The 20,580-nt window shown below is 31.1% G+C and overlaps 1 protein-coding gene across 1 annotated transcript in view; it reads right to left on the bottom strand.

The window, feature by feature from the left end:
• The window catches only part of LOC118181024 (uncharacterized), a 61,093-nt gene extending 41,559 nt beyond the window's left edge, over window positions 1-19,534 (bottom strand). The window contains exon 1 of the mRNA XM_085808457.1: window positions 19,317-19,534. The gene's annotated coding sequence lies outside the window, so the exon portion shown is untranslated. The remainder of the gene's footprint in view (window positions 1-19,316) is intronic.
• Window positions 19,535-20,580: the final 1,046 nt, after the last annotated feature.

The raw sequence follows: 20,580 nt of genomic DNA, 5'->3' as shown, positions 1-20,580 counted from the left end.
CCAACTTACATGGGACCCAGTTCCCAATGAAAATATTGGGTACTTTTCCGTTTCGCCGGCGCAAATCTCACCAAGCAGACTTTATTGGCGACAACATACAGTATACACATAAAAAATATTTAAAAAATGTTAGTTCTAAGAATTCTTTTAAAAAAAGAAGGCATAAACATTTTAATATCGCTTAAAATTTTATAAAAAGCCAATAAATAAAGACAATAAGTTTGCAAAAGACATTAATTTAAGAATTTACTATACTTTCATGGTTCAACATCCTGTTTCGCCGGTTCATATCACGTGACCCCAAGCGATCTAATCTCACGTAAATTACTCTACAAAATTCTAATGCTCTCAGTAATTATCTACATTAATTTCAAGTTAAATCTTAATTTGGAACACAAGTTTAAATGCAAGAAATATTTCAATTCATACGAATAGCTTACTCAAAAATTATGTAAAACTGCAGTGCTTTACTTCGCTAATGCATTCTCATTAGAATGGATGAATATAACTCGACTTTACCTTTTCTATATTTTCGGCTTCGGGTAAGCGCTGTGATTGCATCCTAATTGACTTAATTACCGAAAATGGCCTTAGACATAAAACTGAACTATCTGATAAAAATTCTATGTAATTATATGCAGTATTGAAAGAAACAATCAATCTGATAAGAAAAAGCTGCGACTTGTTTTGAAAATGAGGCGTAAAAGGTTACCAGCGAGAATATTCCGTTTGGCATCGGTTTTACCATTATTGGCAACTTTATCGCTTGTGCCGGCAAAACGGAAAAGTACCAAATATTGCTATTTAAATGCTGTTAAGAATGATTAAATCTTTACTTGTTAGAAAATCTCAAAGTTTGAACTTGTATTCATTTAAGGTCTTTATAAGCTATATTATAAACTTATTGAACTGTTGATTATCTAATTAATTTAAATGCAATCTATTAACTACCTTATTAAATAAAAAGCAATTTGTGATAATATAACTAAAGCAGGAGCGACGCATTTCTTCGAACTTCTGCCAGAATGATTGCCGCAAGCAACTTTCATGGTCAATGGAAAAATACGCAAGTACCATAAAAAACAAATATGCAACCAAATATTTGATTTCTAGTTATTAGACAGGTTCCTTTATACAAGCATTTTCTTTTGAATCTATGGATTTTTGATAACTTCCAAAAGAAAACTCAAATTTTAGGAAACACATTAACTACTACTTTATATACATATATGAAACCTATATGAAACATGCAGAAGTTTACTCATATATTAACAATGTACAGGGTTTTCAGAACAATCTTGAACTGTTATTTCATGGACCAGTGAAAAAGGAATTTTATTAGAAACTATAAGAAAAAGTCTCCTTCATCATATGTACTTTTAAGAATAGTACCTTGATTTGTATTACATAAGAGATTACTGAGAAATACATCTTACAAACAGAAATAATTGAAATAAAGCAATAAATTTTTCTTAGATATTTTATACTAAAAACTACAAGACTGGAATTAATTTGCAATTCATATTCATGCTTTTTAATTACTTCTTGTATAATTATCTATATGCTGAATTATACAGCTTTAGTCAAATATTCCAAAAGCCAAGTAAGTAGAGCAGTCTAGTACAAAAACAAAGAATTATATCATTAAATCTAAAATTATAATACATGCAGCATCTGAAAGATAAAACTGAAATGCATCTTAATGATATTTTTCGAACTATCACAAAGTACAATTCTGCTATTGCTAGGCTGCCCCTAATACATTATAAAGCCAAGTTGTTGCAGCCAAATAACCTATCCATACAGCTAATTGATTTTAATGCTGAAGAATGATCCCAAAATTAATCAAGGTCTGGTCTTCTTTCCCACATACAGAAAGATACAAAACTTTAGCTTTCGCATCTTGATGACCTGTCAACCTTGAATATCCTGAAATTTGTATGAAAAAGTAAGTAAACTGTAAAAAGTACATACACAGAATACTGGATAAATTTATAGATATGCAGTTTCTTATTACATTAACTACTAATAATTAGACCCAACTACATTTCTTAACACGTTGAGCGCTGTGACAGTCCCTGGGGACCGGCAGTGAACTTTCCATGTGGGCGCTGTCGGTCCCTCGGGACCGGCACTGGAATTTTCATTTGGCTGGCTTCAATTACATTTAAAAAATAAATATAGTCTCAATGAAATGTAATCAAATTAATTTTAATGAAATTTATTGAAACATTCTAAACAAAAATACCGCTTAGCTCACTGCCGGCTGAATGGAAAGGACAGCAAATTCGGCACCACGCTCAATGTGTTAATTTAGTCTTTTAAATCAAGTGAAAATTTTGCTGATAAACTACTTTGAACATAAATTATAAAAAAAATTGCTCACCTTAGTCAATAGGCTCAGTTCTTTCCAAATATTCTGTTTATATTTAGTGAACAGAAAAAGAACCTTCTTTTCAAATTAATCCTTAAAAAAAAAAAAAAAAAAAAAAAAAAAAAAAAAAAAAAATTAAATAGGATGCTGTAAGAATAAGCAAAAAAGAAACCTATGAAGACTGTCAATTAAATTATAACTATCAGACATATTTAATAAAAGGGAAAATTTTTGTCTAATTCTTTGAATTCATCTTTAATTATTCATATTTATTCCAAACAGACTGATGATTTGTAATTATAAAAATTTATTTATTACATATAAAATATGGTTGATCTTTACATTATGGTAACTTGGCGTTTTTTTGGCGAAAATTCGGCGACCAACTCTTCTACAGCAACCCTCTATTTTTTTTTCCCGCCGCCATTTTGTCTTCACAAAGTAAAGACATGTTTTTTTTCTTTTTATCTACTGAACACTTCTTCCAACAATCTACTAGCCGAATTACACTTATGCTAGAAATTTTATCAAACAAAACTGCTTAATCATGACAAATATTCACTGCAAAATTGGGAAAAAGTGCACAATACCATACTCCTTACGCGTTTTTCAAAATAACACATACACATAAACCATGTACACGCCGACTTATTTTTACTTAAAAAAAATCCCAGAATTACACAAAAATGGCATTGCGCACACTCTTCACTATATCCATGTACATTGCTTTTTTCTCATAAATTAGAAAAATTTCACGAAAATACATGACAATTTTCTGAATCTTTAAACCCGGTAAAAAGAACATATATGAAATTACCTGATCGCGAAAAAGTTTATACCCTTTCCAAAGATGAACATTTCCACATATAAAATAAATAAAATATCCAAAAACTTTTACCTCTAAATCATCTATTATATTATACACGTCACCAACGAATTCATACCGCAAGCATTACAAATACAGTATCAAATATTTAAATTATTTCCATGCACGTTTACTTCAACTAAAACGTATACCAAATTCCTACAAACATAAAATTCACAAAATAACTATCATTTAATTAAAATATCACTAAACCATGTACACGTCAACTTATTTTTACTTAAGAAAACATCCCAGAATTGCACAAAAATGGCATTGTGCACACTCTTCACTATATCCATGTACACTGCTTTTTTCTCATAAATTAGAAATATTTCACGAAAATGCATAACAATTTTCTGAATCTTTACACCCGGTAAAAAGAACATATATGAAATTACCTGATCACGAAAAAGTATATACCCTTTCCAAATATGAACATTTCCCCGTACAAAATAAATAAAATATCCAAAAACTTTTACCTCTACATTATCTTATATTACAAACGTCACTAACTAATTCATACTGCAAACATTACAAATGGTTACAAATACTTGTAGTCAAATATAAATAGTGTCAAATATTTAAATTATTTCCATGCACGTTTACGCAAATTACTTTACTTCCACTTTACATTTAGAACAATGCATAAAAATAATATCCTCAAATAATTAAAAATACTAACTTACCTATTCTTCTTCCGAATCTTGATTACGTGTCCGATAAACTTTTCTTATTTCTGTTTCAGGATCTTTAAAATCATACTTATAGTTCACACCAAGGTACCAGGTAAAATAAATATTTTAAAACATCTTTACTTCTATCTCGCACAACCTTAAAGAAACACTTCTTACTACCCCTTTCAATCCCACTAAATACCCATTTCGAATTCACTTTAGTTAGGGCCATGGGATCCAAAAATTAACGAACACTGTTTCACACAACACAGAATGGTTCTTTTCCGTTTCGCCGGCGCAAATCTCACCAAGCAGAATTTATTGGCGACAACATACAGTATACACATAAAAAATATTAAAAAAATGTTAGTTCTAAGAATTCTTTTTTTTAATATCGCTTAAAATTTTATAAAAAGCCAATAAATAAAGACATTAAATTTGTAAAAAGACATCAATTTAAGAATTTACTATGTTTTCATGGTTCAACATTCTGATTCGCGATTCATATCACGTGACCCTCAAGAGATCTCACGTAAACTACTCTACAAAAATCTAATGCTATCAGTAATTATCTACATTAATTTCAAGTTAAATCTTAATTTGGAACACAAGTTTAAATGCAAGAAATATTTTAATTCGTACGAATAGCTTACTCAGAAATTATGTAAAACTGCAGTGCTTTACTTCGCTAATGCATTCTCATTAGAATTAATGAATTTAACCCTTGACTTTACCTTTTCTATATTTTCAGCTTCGGGTAAGCGCTGTGATTGCATCCTAATTGACTTAATTACCGAAAATGGCCTTTGACATAAAACTGAACTATCTGATAAAAATTCTATGTAATTATATGCCAGTATTGAAAGAAACAATCAATCTGATAAGAAAAGCTGCGATTTGATTTCAAAATGAGGCGTAAAAGGTTACCAGCGAGAATATTCCGTTTGGCATCGGTTGTACCATTATTGGCAACTTTATCGCTTGCGCCGGCAAAACGGAAAAGTACCCACAGAATAAAGCCAAATACAAAATTTCCAGATTTTTTCCCGATTTCCCCCCCTTTTCCAATTAAAGAACCGTAATTCGTCCATTAATATCACATGACATATCCCATGATCTCTCATTTCCCTCACACAAAATAATGCGTAATCGGAACTGAGTACTGCTCACATTATTACCAATGTCCCAGGTAGTAACCTTTATCGCCTCCAAAATGTCGCCAAACTACCAGTTACCATATTCTAAAGATCAGCCTAAAATATTATTATTAAATTATTTTGCATAAAAATAAAAAGGTTGGAATAGATTGAAGGGTGTCCCTTGTATTATTGCGAAGTTGTCGTTTCGTTTATCGCCAGGTTGTTGTTTCATTTATGGTAACCTGAGTAGTTGAGTATTATGGAAACCCTATTATGACATAATCAGCTGAGTGGTTGCGGTAAATTCTGAATGATGGAAAAGATTTGTAAAGGCTTGTGATGTGTGTTGGTTAGGAAATACATAGCTTGTTTTGCGGTTTAGACGGTAGAATGGTTGAATGTGGTAAGATTAATTTGAAGTTTCTGTACGATTTGGAACGAAAGGGGAAAAGAGCATTAATTGACTGGTGTGTAAATGAAGGTTTACTTAGTAACCATTATAAGTGTCCTGTTTGTAGGAAGGAAATGCGTACGTTTGAACGTTGGACGACACCTGCACTACGGAGGATATTTTTTACTCTTATTTTTGTGAATTTATGTGGCGAACCGATATACAGATAATTTTATAAAGATTTTGGATGCTGTTAAAGAATTGGCTGATCTTTGGAATATGATAACTGGTAGTTTGGCGACATTTTGGAGGCGATAAAGGTTACTACCTAGGACTTTGGTAATAATGTGAGAAGTATTCAGTTCCGATTACGCATTATTTTGTGTGAGGGAAAGAGAGATAATGAGATATGTCATGTGACATTAATGGACAAATTACAGTTCTTTAATCGGAAAAGGGGGGAAATCTGGAAAAAATCTGGAAATTTTGTATTTAGCTTTATTCTGTGTTGTGTGAAACAGTGTTGGTTAATTTTTGGATCCCATGGCCCTAACTAAAGTGAATTCGAAATGGGTATTTAGGCATTGTGATAAAGAGAAGTTTGCTTTTTATTTAGCGGAGGAAGTATGGAGGAAAAATTCGCAGAAAAAATCTTTCAATAATTTTATTGAATGAATCAGAAAAGTGTATCCGCCACGTAATCAAGATTCTGAAGAAGATTAGGTAAGTTAGTATTTTTAATTATTTGAGGATATTATTTTTATGCATTGTTCTAAATGTAAGGTGGAAAGGAATTTGGTATTATTGGGAAAATTGTTATTAGCAATGATTTAGTTTAAAGTAATTAGGATTGTAAGCTAATTTTTATTAATTTAATGTATGTGCTTATTTATATTTTAAGTAGTCTTGGAACTACTCTGATATGTGCCCTCAAGTCGCCACATTTCTCGCCAAATATTTTTGACGAGAAACTTCACGATGCCATATTACTATCTAAATTTTTTGTCTACATTTTGAACTTTTAGCCTAAAATGTCTCCAAAAACGCGGTTTTCGCACCTGCAAAAACTACGTTTTGAACACACAATTTAGCTAAAAATCCGAAACAAAAACAAAAAATTTAGATAGCAAACACGTAAAGTTACTAACCAAAAATATTTGACACGAATTCATGTACACAGCGACATGTTTTAACTTAAAAAAAATCTACGAATTGCACAATGTAGGCAACAAACGAATCTACAAACTACGCACACCTCGCTTTAATAAATTAACATAACAACAACAAATTTCAAAGAATACCATGTACACAGGATCCTATTTAAACTTAAAAAATTCTACGAATTGTAATTGCACAAGTTAGGCAAGGAAGAAATTTACGATCTACGCACTCCTCGCTTTAATAAAATAACATAACAATAAATTTCAAATAATACCATGTACACAGCGTTCTGTTTCAACTTTAAAAAACATCTACGAATTTTACAGTCTAGACACTAAACAACAAAATAAACTAAAATAAATTTCAAACAATTTAAAAAAAAACAATAACGACAGAAATTCATACTAAAGAACCAATGAACATAGCATTCTACAAAATAAGAACAAGGATAAAATAAAATGCACTTACCATGAGTTAATGCGTTTTCGAATAGCAGAAATATAAATTTCATACCGCCTTTAACATGCCGCCACGTAATCACTATCGTATTTACATGACAGCCAGACACACTATCCAGAAAATTTATACTCTGGTTCACAAATAAATAAAATCACAAATCCCTACTTCTATCATGCACTGCCATTAAAAATAATCTCCCAGACCCTCTTTCCACACTTCCAAATACCCACTACCTCTCAACAGGATAGCCACAATCATATTTCCTTTTGCCGAACTTCAATTCAACAACTACCATTTTATCTTTCCCTCCCATCTTCTCAGACACAAAGGCGAACCAATGAGCTCCAGAGAAAGATTTTTCAACGTCAACAGGGTTGCCATAGAACACGCAATCGCGCCAAAAACCAGCGCAGAACACATATCGCCACATTTGGTGAAATTAGGGCATATATTAGAGTTGTACCGTAGTCTTTTTTAATTTAATTATATTTTAATTAAATGATAGTTATTTTGTGAATTATATGTTTGTAGGAATTTGGTATACATTTCAGTGGAAGTAAACGTTCATGGAAATAATTTAAATATTCAACACTAAGTATTTGTAACCATTTGTAATGTTTGAGGTATGAATTCGTTGGTGACGTTTATAATATAATAGATAATTTAGAGGTAAAAGTTTTTGGATATTTTATTTATTTTATACGTGGAAATGTTCATCTTTGGAAAGGGTATACACTTTTTCGCGATCAGGTAATTTCTTATATGTTCTTTTTACCGGATTTAAAGATTCACAGAATTTTTTTGCATTTTCGTGCAAATTTTTGTAATTTATGAGAAATAGCAGTGTAGATGGATAAAGTTAAGAGTGTGTGCAATGCCATTTTTGTGTAATTCTGGGATGTTTTTTTAAGTAAAAATAAGTCGACGTATAAATGGTTTATGTGTATGTGCTATTCTGAAAAACGCGCAAGGAGTTTGCGATTGTGCACTTTTTCCCAATTTTGCAGTTGATATTTATCATGATTAAGCAGTTTTGTTACATAAAATTTCTAGCATAAGTGTAATTTGACTAGGAGATTGTTGGAAAAAGTGTTCAGTAAATTTAAAAAAAAAAAAAAAAAAAAACATGTCTTTACTTCGTGGAGACAAAATGGCGGCGAAAAAAAATAGAGGGTTGCTGTAGCAGAGTTGGTAGCCAAATTTTCGCCAAGTTACCATAATCCAAAGATCAACCTGAAGACGCAGAAATTTCGGGTGAAGGGCAGAATCGCTCACTTATTTGGCGTGTTATATTTGCAACGTTTTACAAGAGTAAGAAGAATTGGATTTTTGTTAATGTCTTTGACTTTTTAAGTGAAAATACATCAATGTGTACATGAACAAAGTCAAGGGAGTGTGCAATTCTCTGATTTTTTTTTAAGTGAAAATAGGTCTATGTGTACATGGATACCAAGTTTGTGCAATTCTTAAAAATGCGCCAAGCAGTGGGTGATTCTGCACTTTCCCCGAGATTTCTAAATAAGGCAAGTAAAAATTTGCTTTGTGTAGTGCTTAGATGTATAAGATAAATTTACTTTTTTATGTTATATTATTGTTTGATTTAAAATGTAGTTTATTGAGATTATGTATCAAATATTGTATTATGTATCAAGACTGTGTATGTTTGTTTGACTGTGCTGTAAAATTGGGTGTTCCTTTCACTTTTTAAGTGAAAACAGATCGATGTGTACATGGACAAAGTCAAGGGAGTGCACAATGACATGTTTTATGCAATTCTCTGATATTTTTTTAAGTGAAAATAGGTCGATGTGTGGCAATTTTTTTGCAAAAAATTGCCGCTACTACACAAAGCCAAAATAAAAAGTCAAAGAACTGCACAAACTCGGTATCCATGTACCACCAAAAATCGCCAAGGGACACCCATAAATATATTTTTACCAAATATAATTAATAAATCTACTTAGCGGCTATCATTTCTTTCATTTTGGTATAAATTATGTGGCAATTGCCTTTAGAAGAGATTTAAAGCAATTAATCATTTTACAGATTTACTATACTTCTGCAGAAACTTTATTGCAGTTTTTCCAATACAGGCAAATAAATACATACTTTAATTTAGTTCAAGACAAAAAATATATGTCTATAGAAATTTGGAATAATAATAATAAAGGCATACCAAAATGATCAAATTTGTTAAAAAAAATTAAGACCTGTCACACTAGTACATTCTGAGACACTCACAATTTCTACCAAGGTGGTTGTGATAATACATACAGATATGTTTCTTAAAATTAACAAAACTAAAGGGTTTCAGGGCTGTAGTCACTTCACCATCTAGTTCACCTAGCAGTAGGAGGCAACATTTTACATTATTTTCACAGCAATAAAGCTCTCGAATACCTACTAACTTTTCGAAAGCATACGCTCCCGATTATGAATGGAAAACATATGTTGTTCTTTATCATGAAACATTTAGAAATAAAAATAATTTGAATAACTACCATTTTAAGCATTAAATACACTTTGCAGGGCAGAACTAAAGATTGAAGTTGTACAGATTTTGTAGTTGTTGAGTCTGATTTGCTCAAGATTTATAGAAAGGTTTCTGAAATATTGGAATCTTTTACAATTTAATGCAATCCATATGAAGAGGGATGGCTAATTTTCTTATATCAGTCAAACTTTATAAGCAACTGAAAGGGAATGTTTCCATTTTTAAAAATTATTTAATAACAATATGAAAGAACTGAATTCTGACACTGAAGAATTGGGGGAAAACATATATACAACTGGAATCAGCTGATTAAATAAAAAAATATATATAATGTACTAAGAAATAATCCTCTCACGACATCATTATTTCAAAATAACAGAATATTGTTTTTGAGAAAATATTTGCATTTCATTTTTATGACTTCAAAATCTCCCCAGAAAAATATGACGCAACCGCTAAGATTGGAGTATAAACTTACAAATAAGTGCCAAGGGAATTTGATGATAGCTTAAGTTCCTTTAGCATTTATCCATGCAAATAAATGAGCACTAATCAACATAAAATCAATAACATGTATTTGGAATACTAATTAAATGTTTTCACCTGCCATTTTGATGCTCTCCACAAACCATCTTAATTGCGCTCATCATTCGAAATCGAACATCTTCATTGATGGGCTCGAAAATATTCTACATTTCGTACTTCCTTCCTTCAACTATCCGGGTTTATCTTTTATCTGTTTTATAAAAATACCGAAACTTACTTTTAAGATACTTAAAAAAAAACTTCTTCCCTGTATAACCTTCCTCAGTTTTAACGTTTCCCTTTTACTCATCGTTAGTAGCGTCTGCATCCTAAATTGCTTTACCTAGGCCAAAGAATGCGGCAGGACGCTACTGCAGTAGAATACTAGACTAGCGGCTCAAAACAGGGATGGCTGTGAACGGCTCCCTATGAGAAAATCTTTTGAACGAACTGCGCATGCGCCGTTTCTTTTTATCGCCAACAAATGATGGTAAACATATTGTAATTTCTCGCCAGCGTTTCGCGTTTCATTTGAATTAGCGTAGGTGTTATCAGTGAGATTAATAACAACGATAATAAAAAAAGTCATTTTAAATGTTTACGCAAGTAAATATTTTTTGCTCTTTTTCACACTATATATGCTATCATTGATAGAATTAAGAACTTTTAGTAATTAGGTCAAAATTAATTTTAACGTGTAAATTTCAAACTCACAAATTTGAGTACAGATTTTCATCAGATGTCTGAAGGCAGTTACTATATTTCAGTACAGCAAATCCTGGAATATAAAAGAAAAAAAATTTAATTGAAGTCTATTCTTCAGCTTCATTCTAATTCCTATCGATACATCTCTCTAAAACAGTTTATTACAGAAGTTTCAGATGTAAAAGAAGTTCATAAAAGTATTAATCAATGAAATTATTTCCAATGGTCGGTGAAATTGGTTGCAGTTTCAGACACTGTTGCAGAAGTTTTCACATACAATTGCTGTTTATTGTGCAAGTAATATTGAAACTAACTAAAGTGCTTGCATAGATTTCTGCATCTTGGCGGAAAAAATGGAACATTAGTGGAAACAAATTATGTATATATTGATACTGTAAAATTTGGGAGGTTTCAAAGACCCAGCAGAAAATATGGTGGCATTGATATCAGTTGCATATTTACTTTTCCAGACTATTATATCTGAAAAGTACGAAAAGCATTTCATCTACACCATCAGCTTCTTACAAAAATAACTGAGGCTCATCTCAGTTATTTTTGTAATATAGTATGTACGTATTAATAAAAGATGCTGTGAATGTAATTTGCTGTACAAGATAATAAACATTAGTGTCGTTAGGATTTCTAAATATATGTTTGAACAATTATGTACAAAACATTCCTTCAAATTCACTTGAAAGAAATGAAACGAAACTGAAAAAATTCAAGAATCAGTAAAAAGCAACTTTTTTTATATTTGGATGATATTTTCTTAATGCTATGTTTAAAATCACAATTTCTTAAACTGTTTGTTTTAAGTATACATTTATACTTCTTGCAGGGTTAAAGTGGCCCTAAATCAACATAATTTATTATATTATAAATAATGAAAATTGTACATTACTTATATAAAGAGAAACATAAAGTGACATAGTATGTTAAGTTAGGTTTGCAAAGGTAATTTAAATATTTTCATTGTGCAAGACTTGTATGCTTAAGAATTTTTCAATCTTGGTGTTATTTATCGTATAAAACATCACAATTCAAATAAAAGTACTATTTTGTGGTATAATTCCATTATAGGGGCCATAGCAAATTGCAGCAAAAATATATGCGCAAAATCTAACGAAAGCGGCGATTTCACACCACGTAAATTTAAATAGTTCTATATTTGTAAGTCATCGCCCACATGATATATTGATTAGGGAAGCTGACTGCGATACGACAAGGCCTAGGCTCGAATTCCGGAGAAGGCATGGTTATAACTGCTGGTTCCTTCATAGATTTTTCCGCACACCCCTATTGGTTTATTAGGTGCCTCCATAATAAAGTGACCACCACCTGGCCTTAGTTGTGGCCAAGCCGAAGGCCCGCCGTTGGGGGGGGTAATATTTGTAAGTCACCATTGGAATACTGGTTTATTTTTTTTATTCTTTTTTGATAATGATATGGATCTAACAATTTGGGAATTGCCCAATGACAAAATGTCTGCAATATAATTTTTCCAAAGAAAAGACATCATTCATTATAGAATATTATGATCGAAAAACCACGAGATGAAATTATGCTTTAGCGGTAACTCAATAGCGAAATGGAGGTGCAGGAATAAACCTGTATTCTGAAGAAAGGATTAAGAAGTCAGATATTGGATCGAAGGAACGAAAATCCCCTTCCTTATAACTGATAGGCAGGCTCACCTATTTTTGGTATCAGGAGGTGACATTTTATTGAATTTTGTGAACTCCAACTGAAGATGAACCACAATACAACTGTAGACTGGAAGATATGCGTGAGGTGTGTGCCATAGCTTTAATTTCTCAGCCTAAGTTGAAATTCGGTGGATGTGGAAAAAATTATGAAGCAGACAAAAGCCTTTTCAGTAGAAGCAAGAATAACATTGGACGTCTTCTTCTGCCACAATGGGTTTTCGGTGGATTGTGCAGAGAATCAAAAGAATGTTTTAGTCGCTATTCCAGATCGATCGGTGAAAACCTTATGGAACATCATAAAGGTTTGGTTTGGTTTATGTGATTAGAGCAAAGCCTCGAGGGCTATCTCCCTAAGGGAAGAGAGGCCTACGTGGAGGACTTTCCACAGGAAACTGGCTTGTATACACGTTACACATAGAGAAAACCATTAAATTGTCCATACAGCCAGCCCGTTTGCGGGATTCAAACCTCAGACCGAACTACCAGTGTTCAGCGACTTTATTGCTCGGCCACTCATGTTCGAACATCATAAAGGAAAATGTTACAGAAGGAAGCATTATGTATACTGACAGCTAGAAATCATATAAGTTGGATGAACTGCGATATGTCGGCATTGAACATTTTACTGTCAACCACAACTAGAATTTTGTGGACCCCGAAACGGGGACCATATGCAAACGATACAGCGACTGTCGGGCAGTGCTAAATGGCGTAATAAACACCATCAGGGCACATTTCAATTCTTATTTGTCCGAGTTTATGTATAGACATTTGCACAAAAAAAAAAAACTGCTGAAATTTTTTCTGCGATGTTGCAGGATCTTAAAAATTTTATGCCTCCCGTTTAATTTCACTTACTTTTAACCCTTTTTTTAATAAATTAAATTAACAAAAAAGTGTAATATATGAAGTTAACCTTCCATCAACTTAAATTAATAATCTTAGATAGTTACAATAATGCTTTCTTACAGTTAGAATTAGCCGTTTGTTTATATTAAATTATAATAATAAAGTGTATTATATGAAAGTAAACTTTCATCTAAATTAAAATAATACTCTTAGATAGTTATTTTTTATTATTATGCTTTTCTTGAGTTAAGGTTACCATAATTATTTTGGCATCAACAATAGTTTTGGTGATTTTTTGCGGTCCCTATAACGGAATTGTACCGTATTTTTAAATGAAAATCTAGTTATTTAAGTCCTTTGTATCTATAAAAATACATACTGCAATTATTTACTTAAGTCATAAGGCCCTTTTCAAAAGTTTATGTCTAATTTAAAATAATTAGTTAATGTCAACTTAATCATATATATAATTATTGTAAAATCGTGGTGTTTAAAATGCTTTTCGCTACTGAAAAACAGTGTTTTTGTTATAACTTTATAGAATTAAAAATCCCTCAAAGTAGTATATTTATAGTTTAAAATATTTGTTAATAAAAATTTATTTATTTACATGATGTTTCTTAGAATGAAGTAAAAAAAAAAAAAAAAAAAATTGCTTGCTTATTTATATTCATGAAGGTATATTTCTAATACAAGTAATAATAACTTTTGAAAAATGTTTCATGATTCGAGTAAAATCTGGATATAAGGGCCTTTATAGCAGTCGAAACAATGTCGTTTCTTTTCAAATTGTATGTGCCATGTTCAAATGCATGATTTATGTGAATTCAATCACAAATTTGATTCTGCTTTGATCTGAGTGTTTCATGATTTTTTGCTGTATTGAAGAAAATTTTTTGGAAATTAGTTAATGGCATTAAGGTTCATTAAATTAGTGTGTTCAAGATTCAGCGTATATGAATCTATTAATGCACATTATGTTTCTGAGAATAAAATCAGAAAACTGTTATCCTCCTTATTTATAAATATGTTGGTAATTTCAAATGTAGGTAATAATGGAACTCTGATGTAAATAATAGAATTATTATAAAAAATGTTGTATGATTCTGACAAAATTTGAATGTAAAGGGTTTTTATATCATTTGACACAAGGCTGCGGTTATTCACTTCAATCAATTAGGCCCTTTTCAGATTGTATCTGCCATGTCCAAATGCATAATTGATGTGAATTTAATCACAAGTTTGATTCTCATATATGGAGTTTTTCTAATTTTGAAGAAAGTGTTTTGTATATTGACTAATAGCATTAATACTCTTTCAAATAATGTAGCTATTATTTAATGTAGAGTTTATGTGAATCTATTCATGCATGTTGTTCCTGAAAATGACATCAGAACATTAAATACCTGTTTATTTATATTCATGAAAAAATATTTCAAACCTAGGTAATTATTTATTACTATTGTATGTAGAGCTAATATAAAGTGTTTCGCATTTGTGTTAGAAGTTGGATGTTTGAAGTTTTTGCTTTGAAAATTATTTCAAACCTTAAAAACTGTCTTTAGTATTACAAAGTTTGCTTTATCTAAGTGTAATCGTATAACAAGTTAGGATATATAATTTAGATCTTTTATGCTTGTTCTCAGCATTAAAAATCAAGTTATGGTTATATGCCAAAAAAAAAAAAAAAAAAAAAAAAGAGAGAATCTTTTCAAATTATGTGTCTAACATTCAGATGTTTGATTTAAGTCAGTTTATTTGAAAATGAAACTGAAGAAATTTATTACTTGCTACTATTATTAGTATGCGGTGTAGCTGAAAATCAAATAAAAACATTTTATGATAAAATTTTTGTATCTGAAACTGCAAGATAATTTTCTTTTTTCCCTTTTTGTAATTTATTATGTACTTTAAAACTTGTTATTGAGTTCTTACATTTCCTTATTTTTCAAGTGTTAAAATACTGTATGAAATTTTTATAGATGATTACTATATGATATACTATATGGTTTTTTTAGTAAAATAAAAATTTATTTTTGATTTGTGCAATTTTCTTACTTTATGAAATCACAAAACTTGTTTAAGAACATCTTATTACAAATAATTTTTAAACATTTAATACTTCTAAAATCTAAATTTATAGGTGATGAAAGCATAAATGAAGAAGTACGTCATACTCAATTAATCACGCTACGTAAGAGAAACATTTACGAAAGTCAGTAAACATGTATTGCCACTATTTCATTATTATTTTTTTTTAATTTGCATTTTTAAAATTCTCTAAAATGGGGCATAAATAATATAACGATAGAAATAAAATGACTGCATAATAGGTATATAAAGCGGTTGAAATCTGATGTAAGAAAGTTAATTTTACTATATTATGCAATGATGAATTTCAATCATGAAGTTGGAAGGTTTGTTTAGAAGGAGATTCTGATATAACCCTAGAGCTTCTGTGGAAGTTTCTATTGTTGGTCGTGAGGCATTCCTCCTTAAGGCAGATATCTGTAAAATACTTTTACATAATCCAAATAATCCTAATCCGTTAGTTCTCAGTAAAGATATTCCTTCTGTTAGGTAGCTAGCACACATTTCATCATTCTCAATTAAACTAGCAAACCTCTTTAAATGTAATAGCTTTGATTCCCATAGAACATTTTAAAATTTAGGAAAATATTTTTTTGTAATCTACATGAGCATTAAAGTTATATATGAATGGAAAATACTCAAATGATTATTCCAAAACTAAATAAATATGATTATGGTTATCAGAGAAAAAATTCTGAAATTTGTAGGGTTTTTTTTTTTTTTTTTTTTTTTTTTTTTAAGTTTGTTAAAGATGTCTTCAAATCAATCCATAATAAAATTATTACTTTCAGGTTAGGTTAACTTCATATGGACTATCTGCCTAAGGGAAGGGATGCTTCCATGGAGGACCTTTCTTAGGGAAACTAGCACCCAAAATATTTATTTTTATGACAGGAATTTCTCTTATTTTGTTCTCAGAAGCACTATCATAATATTCGAAAAATGTCTCTTCTGCCTAGTGATGGCTCGGAAGCTGAACGTGAATGTTTTCACGGAAAGAATTTTAATATTTAACTGTTCAGTTTTCATTGTTCGCAATGAACTCTGTCTAAATAGCAGATCTTTCATTTTCAGCATTTAAAACAGTTATCATATGTGTGAAAAATATTATTTATATATAAAGTGAAAAAGGAACCACTCTCACATTCGAATTTTCCGATAATTGATAGAAACAACGCCAAGTGACGCATAATAGCCAAATGTAGTAGCCCAATAATCATTTGAAAATAAATACATTTCACCATGTCCGTGAGCATGCGCATAACAGGCCTTCCGTAAGGAGCCGCTCACAGCCATCCCTGTTTTGAGCCGATAGTCGATTTCTATTTTTACTAGATTTACGTATTTGGCGCCAGTGTCCAGTTTGGCGTGAAAAAGATAACCCTCCAACCAATCACAGCAATGTACACTTTCCCGTAAATATTTGGCGTTTGTCTGTACATAATTGTTCAAACTCCATTGTCTGAAAGTGCATTCGTTTATGTAATGGCTTAATTTTACTGTTTCTGTAATAAGAAAACTTCATTCAGATAAAATTTATTTTAATACTATTATTATCTGGTTATAGGATTATACGATATGCTGAATACTGTAGGTATTATCGTAATCTTCGCAAAACCTTTCACATTGGAGTTTGCCTTATCATTGTAAAATATATTGTATTATAAAGATTAAATCAATCGAAATTACTGTTAGAGATGTGAATGTTCTAACTGAATTTTCTTTTTACAACTTATTATTTATTTCCGCTTGAAAACACATTCATATTTGACAAATAATTATCTCCGCAGAAAATTTTTTGATTGTTTAAAAACTATATTTGTCAATAATGCAATAAAAACTCACTAATCTAGTGCTTCATAGATCAATATGACAACAAATTCAAAATGTTTTAAAAACAGTTCTTTAATCTTTAGTTTGTAGTAGATGCAACTAATGTCACAGAGAAAAAAATATTTCAATAAAAAAGTTCTCCATGTTGATTCAGTAGAAAAATTATTTCTATTTCAGTGAGAAAAACCACTTTCAATGTTTATATAACAGAAAGATGTAACATAAGCATTTTAGAAGTTTTATGTAAAAAACGTAATAATTTACTTTCATTCCTTTTAAATCGGCATATTCGTTTCCAGTAGATAGCTAAAATTTTTGGCAAGTTAGAGACTTAACTTGAACACATTGTATTCTGTCACTTAAAATATTAATTAATTGTTCTTTTTCATTTAGAGATACATTGGGATTGAAAATACCAAAGGCAAAATGGGCCACAGATCCAACCTAATTCCTTATTTGGAAATTTTTCAAAACATTTTCTGTCAGTTTTATCACATGTTGTTTTAAACAAGAAATCTGTATCATTTTCTTTAGTAAATTCTGAAGAACATGTTTCTGTCGTTTTTGTTCAATTCTCCTTGCCCTTGATTTTGCCTTTTCTATATTTTCGCCTTTGAGTGAGTGGTGTGATTGCATTCTAATTGACTTAATTACCATGAATGGTCTTAGGGCATAAAATTTAACTATCTTGTAAAAATTCTATGTAATTGTATGCCAGTATTGAAAGAAACAATCAATCTTATAAGAAATGGCTGCGACGTGTTTTGAAAATGAGGCGGAAAAGGTTGCCAGCGAAGATATTCCATGTGGCATCAGTTGTACCATTGTTGGCGACTTTATCGTTTGCGCTTGCAAAATGGAAAAGTACTGTTTCTAAATGTGTTTTTAATTTTGCAGGTTGCATGCTTTCCATATGCCAAGTTTTCACTGCATTTAACACACAATGGCTATTCATTTTCCATTAATAATGCAACATGTAAAACAGTATAAAATAAACTCTTCTTGATATTTACTCAATTTTTTTTAGAAGCAGAAAGAGAACCAGTGGATTCATTTTTGTTTGCATTTTCATTAATAGTTTTTCTCTAAGTTTATTTGATGTTGGTACATCCATTCCATTTCTCTTGTGAACATTGGGTATCTATTTTGGGCCATTTAACCATCAGGAACAAAATTGCAACTAAAATGAAATTGTTTTTATTATCCTTAGACGCTACTGAATTTTCCAATACTTAGGAAATGTTAGGTGCTTACTTGACAACAAATTTGATTAGAAATAAGAAACATAGTTTATAAATGATGCGTATTATAATTACAAATTGCATGCAAGATACTACTAAGATAGTCGAAAAAAAAACTACATCTTAGCTGCGCGTATGCAATTGCTTTGAAATTTGATTCGAGCTGTTTGGAAATCATCAAGCATAACACACAAATAAAGTGAAAAGCAATAAAATGAAAATTAAAATATGGAAATGTTAAAAAGCATCGAAAATTCTCTTCAAATTCTGTATATCTTTTATTATCAAATAAATTTCTTTGAATTTGGTGACCCCCACAAATTTGTTCATGACTCCCAGGTTTAAATTTTGTAAAAAAAAAAACATTGGCTGTCCAATGTGAAAAGTGAATTATGGTTTAATATGTTATGAATTATGGTTTAATATATTTTGATTATCTAATTAAATACAGAATGATCCGTTCCTTCAAACTTCTGCTGGAATAACTGCTAGAAAATCTATCCGATTTCAGATGAACAGAAAGCAAGTGTTGTATTCAAGTGTTATTCAACAATTAAAGTACTCTCGCATAAAACTTACAAGGAACAAGTTAGGTTATTTAACTAAAGTGCAATCAATTTTATTCCTTATTTGCATGAATGACATATCACACAATGCTGTGTAGGCTGGTGACCTAGCGATGATGACTCAAAATGCATCTCTGCATTCAGGCATACACTCCTTACAAGAATATTACCATTATCGTTTCAATTCAGTAAAAAACAGATCATTCAAATTTCTAGATAAGGAAATAAACAAAGATTGCTTACCTTTATGATCCGCTTTCTTCGATTCTGGTCCGCCGCTTTTGTAGACTCCGATTTGGTTCCAAACTCATCTAAAATTGGCACTATTTTGTATGAATCACTTTATTTGACGTTTGACACAAAGTTGAACAATATCTAAATCATTACACTATCAAAAAACACATCTAACTACTTAGCATCATTGTTCTACATATCTAACAGCGTCATTAGTCTACTGCGTCACTGTTCTAAAAGCATACACTTATCGTTGCCAGTTCTCAAAAAACAAACTTTCTTTTTCAATTCTCGTCGGTCTGGAGGCTCAACCCGTTCCCCAAAAGCGGAGCGTGCGTCGTTCGCGACACACTCCCCCCGATGAGTTTCACCAAGTTGAAACTCAGCCACAGTCTGGTTGAAAGTTCATGAGGTTTAATCGTTCAGGAGTTCGAATCACTCGTCCACATCTGGTTGTTTTGAGGGGATTCTGATTGAGTTCATCTGACTGATCTTAGTCAGTGGCACGAAACTCTGTAGATCCAATAGAAGTTGTAGGCTTATCACACATTTTTTGATCAGAATGCTTCTTTCTCAAACAGTCTCCTATATTATCCGTTTGTAAATGGACTTCCAATGGATAAATTCGTTGTATGGGTCGAAGGATTTCGCCACTTTTGGTGCGTAATTTTACTAAACGAACTACACCATCATTTCCTGGGATGAGTGTTATAATTTTTCCTAGAGGCCACTTAATTCTTTTCTCAGGTGTTTCTATTAACACAATGTCTCCAACCGATAGTTTAACATATTTCTCTGTTTTTAAAATATGGTTTTTCAGTTGTCCTAAGTATTCAGTTCTGAACCGTTTTCTTAGATCTTCTCTAACCTTCATCTGATATGCATACCTTTTTTGTAAGTATTTGGCATCAATAATATCTAGATCTGGAACGCCACTTTCTTTTAGATCACGAAAAAACATTGCAGGTGTCAAGGGTTCCAGTTCCAAGTCCTCGGAAATATAAGTTAATGGTCTGCAATTTAAGATATTTTCGCAATCACAGAGAGAGTTCTTCATATTTCAGTGAGGCATTACCTAAAACTTTTCTGAGAATGTTTTTCATCAGGCCAATCATTCTTTCCCAAAATCCACCCCACCAGGGAGAAGCTGGTGGGATAAATTTCCACTTAATGCGGTTGACAACATGATTTTTAATAAGTTTATCCCAGTCAATCATTTTTAAGAGCGAATTTGTACCAATAAAATTACTACCGTTATCAGTGTAGACAATTT

Source organism: Stegodyphus dumicola, chromosome X1, assembly GCF_044657685.1.
Source record: "Stegodyphus dumicola isolate Sdum_Otavi_A_Nest chromosome X1, ASM4465768v1".
In the NCBI taxonomy this organism is placed as follows: Eukaryota; Metazoa; Arthropoda; class Arachnida; order Araneae; family Eresidae; genus Stegodyphus; species Stegodyphus dumicola.
Note: the sequence above shows the minus strand (reverse complement) of the source record. Positions and strands in the feature narration are given on the sequence as shown.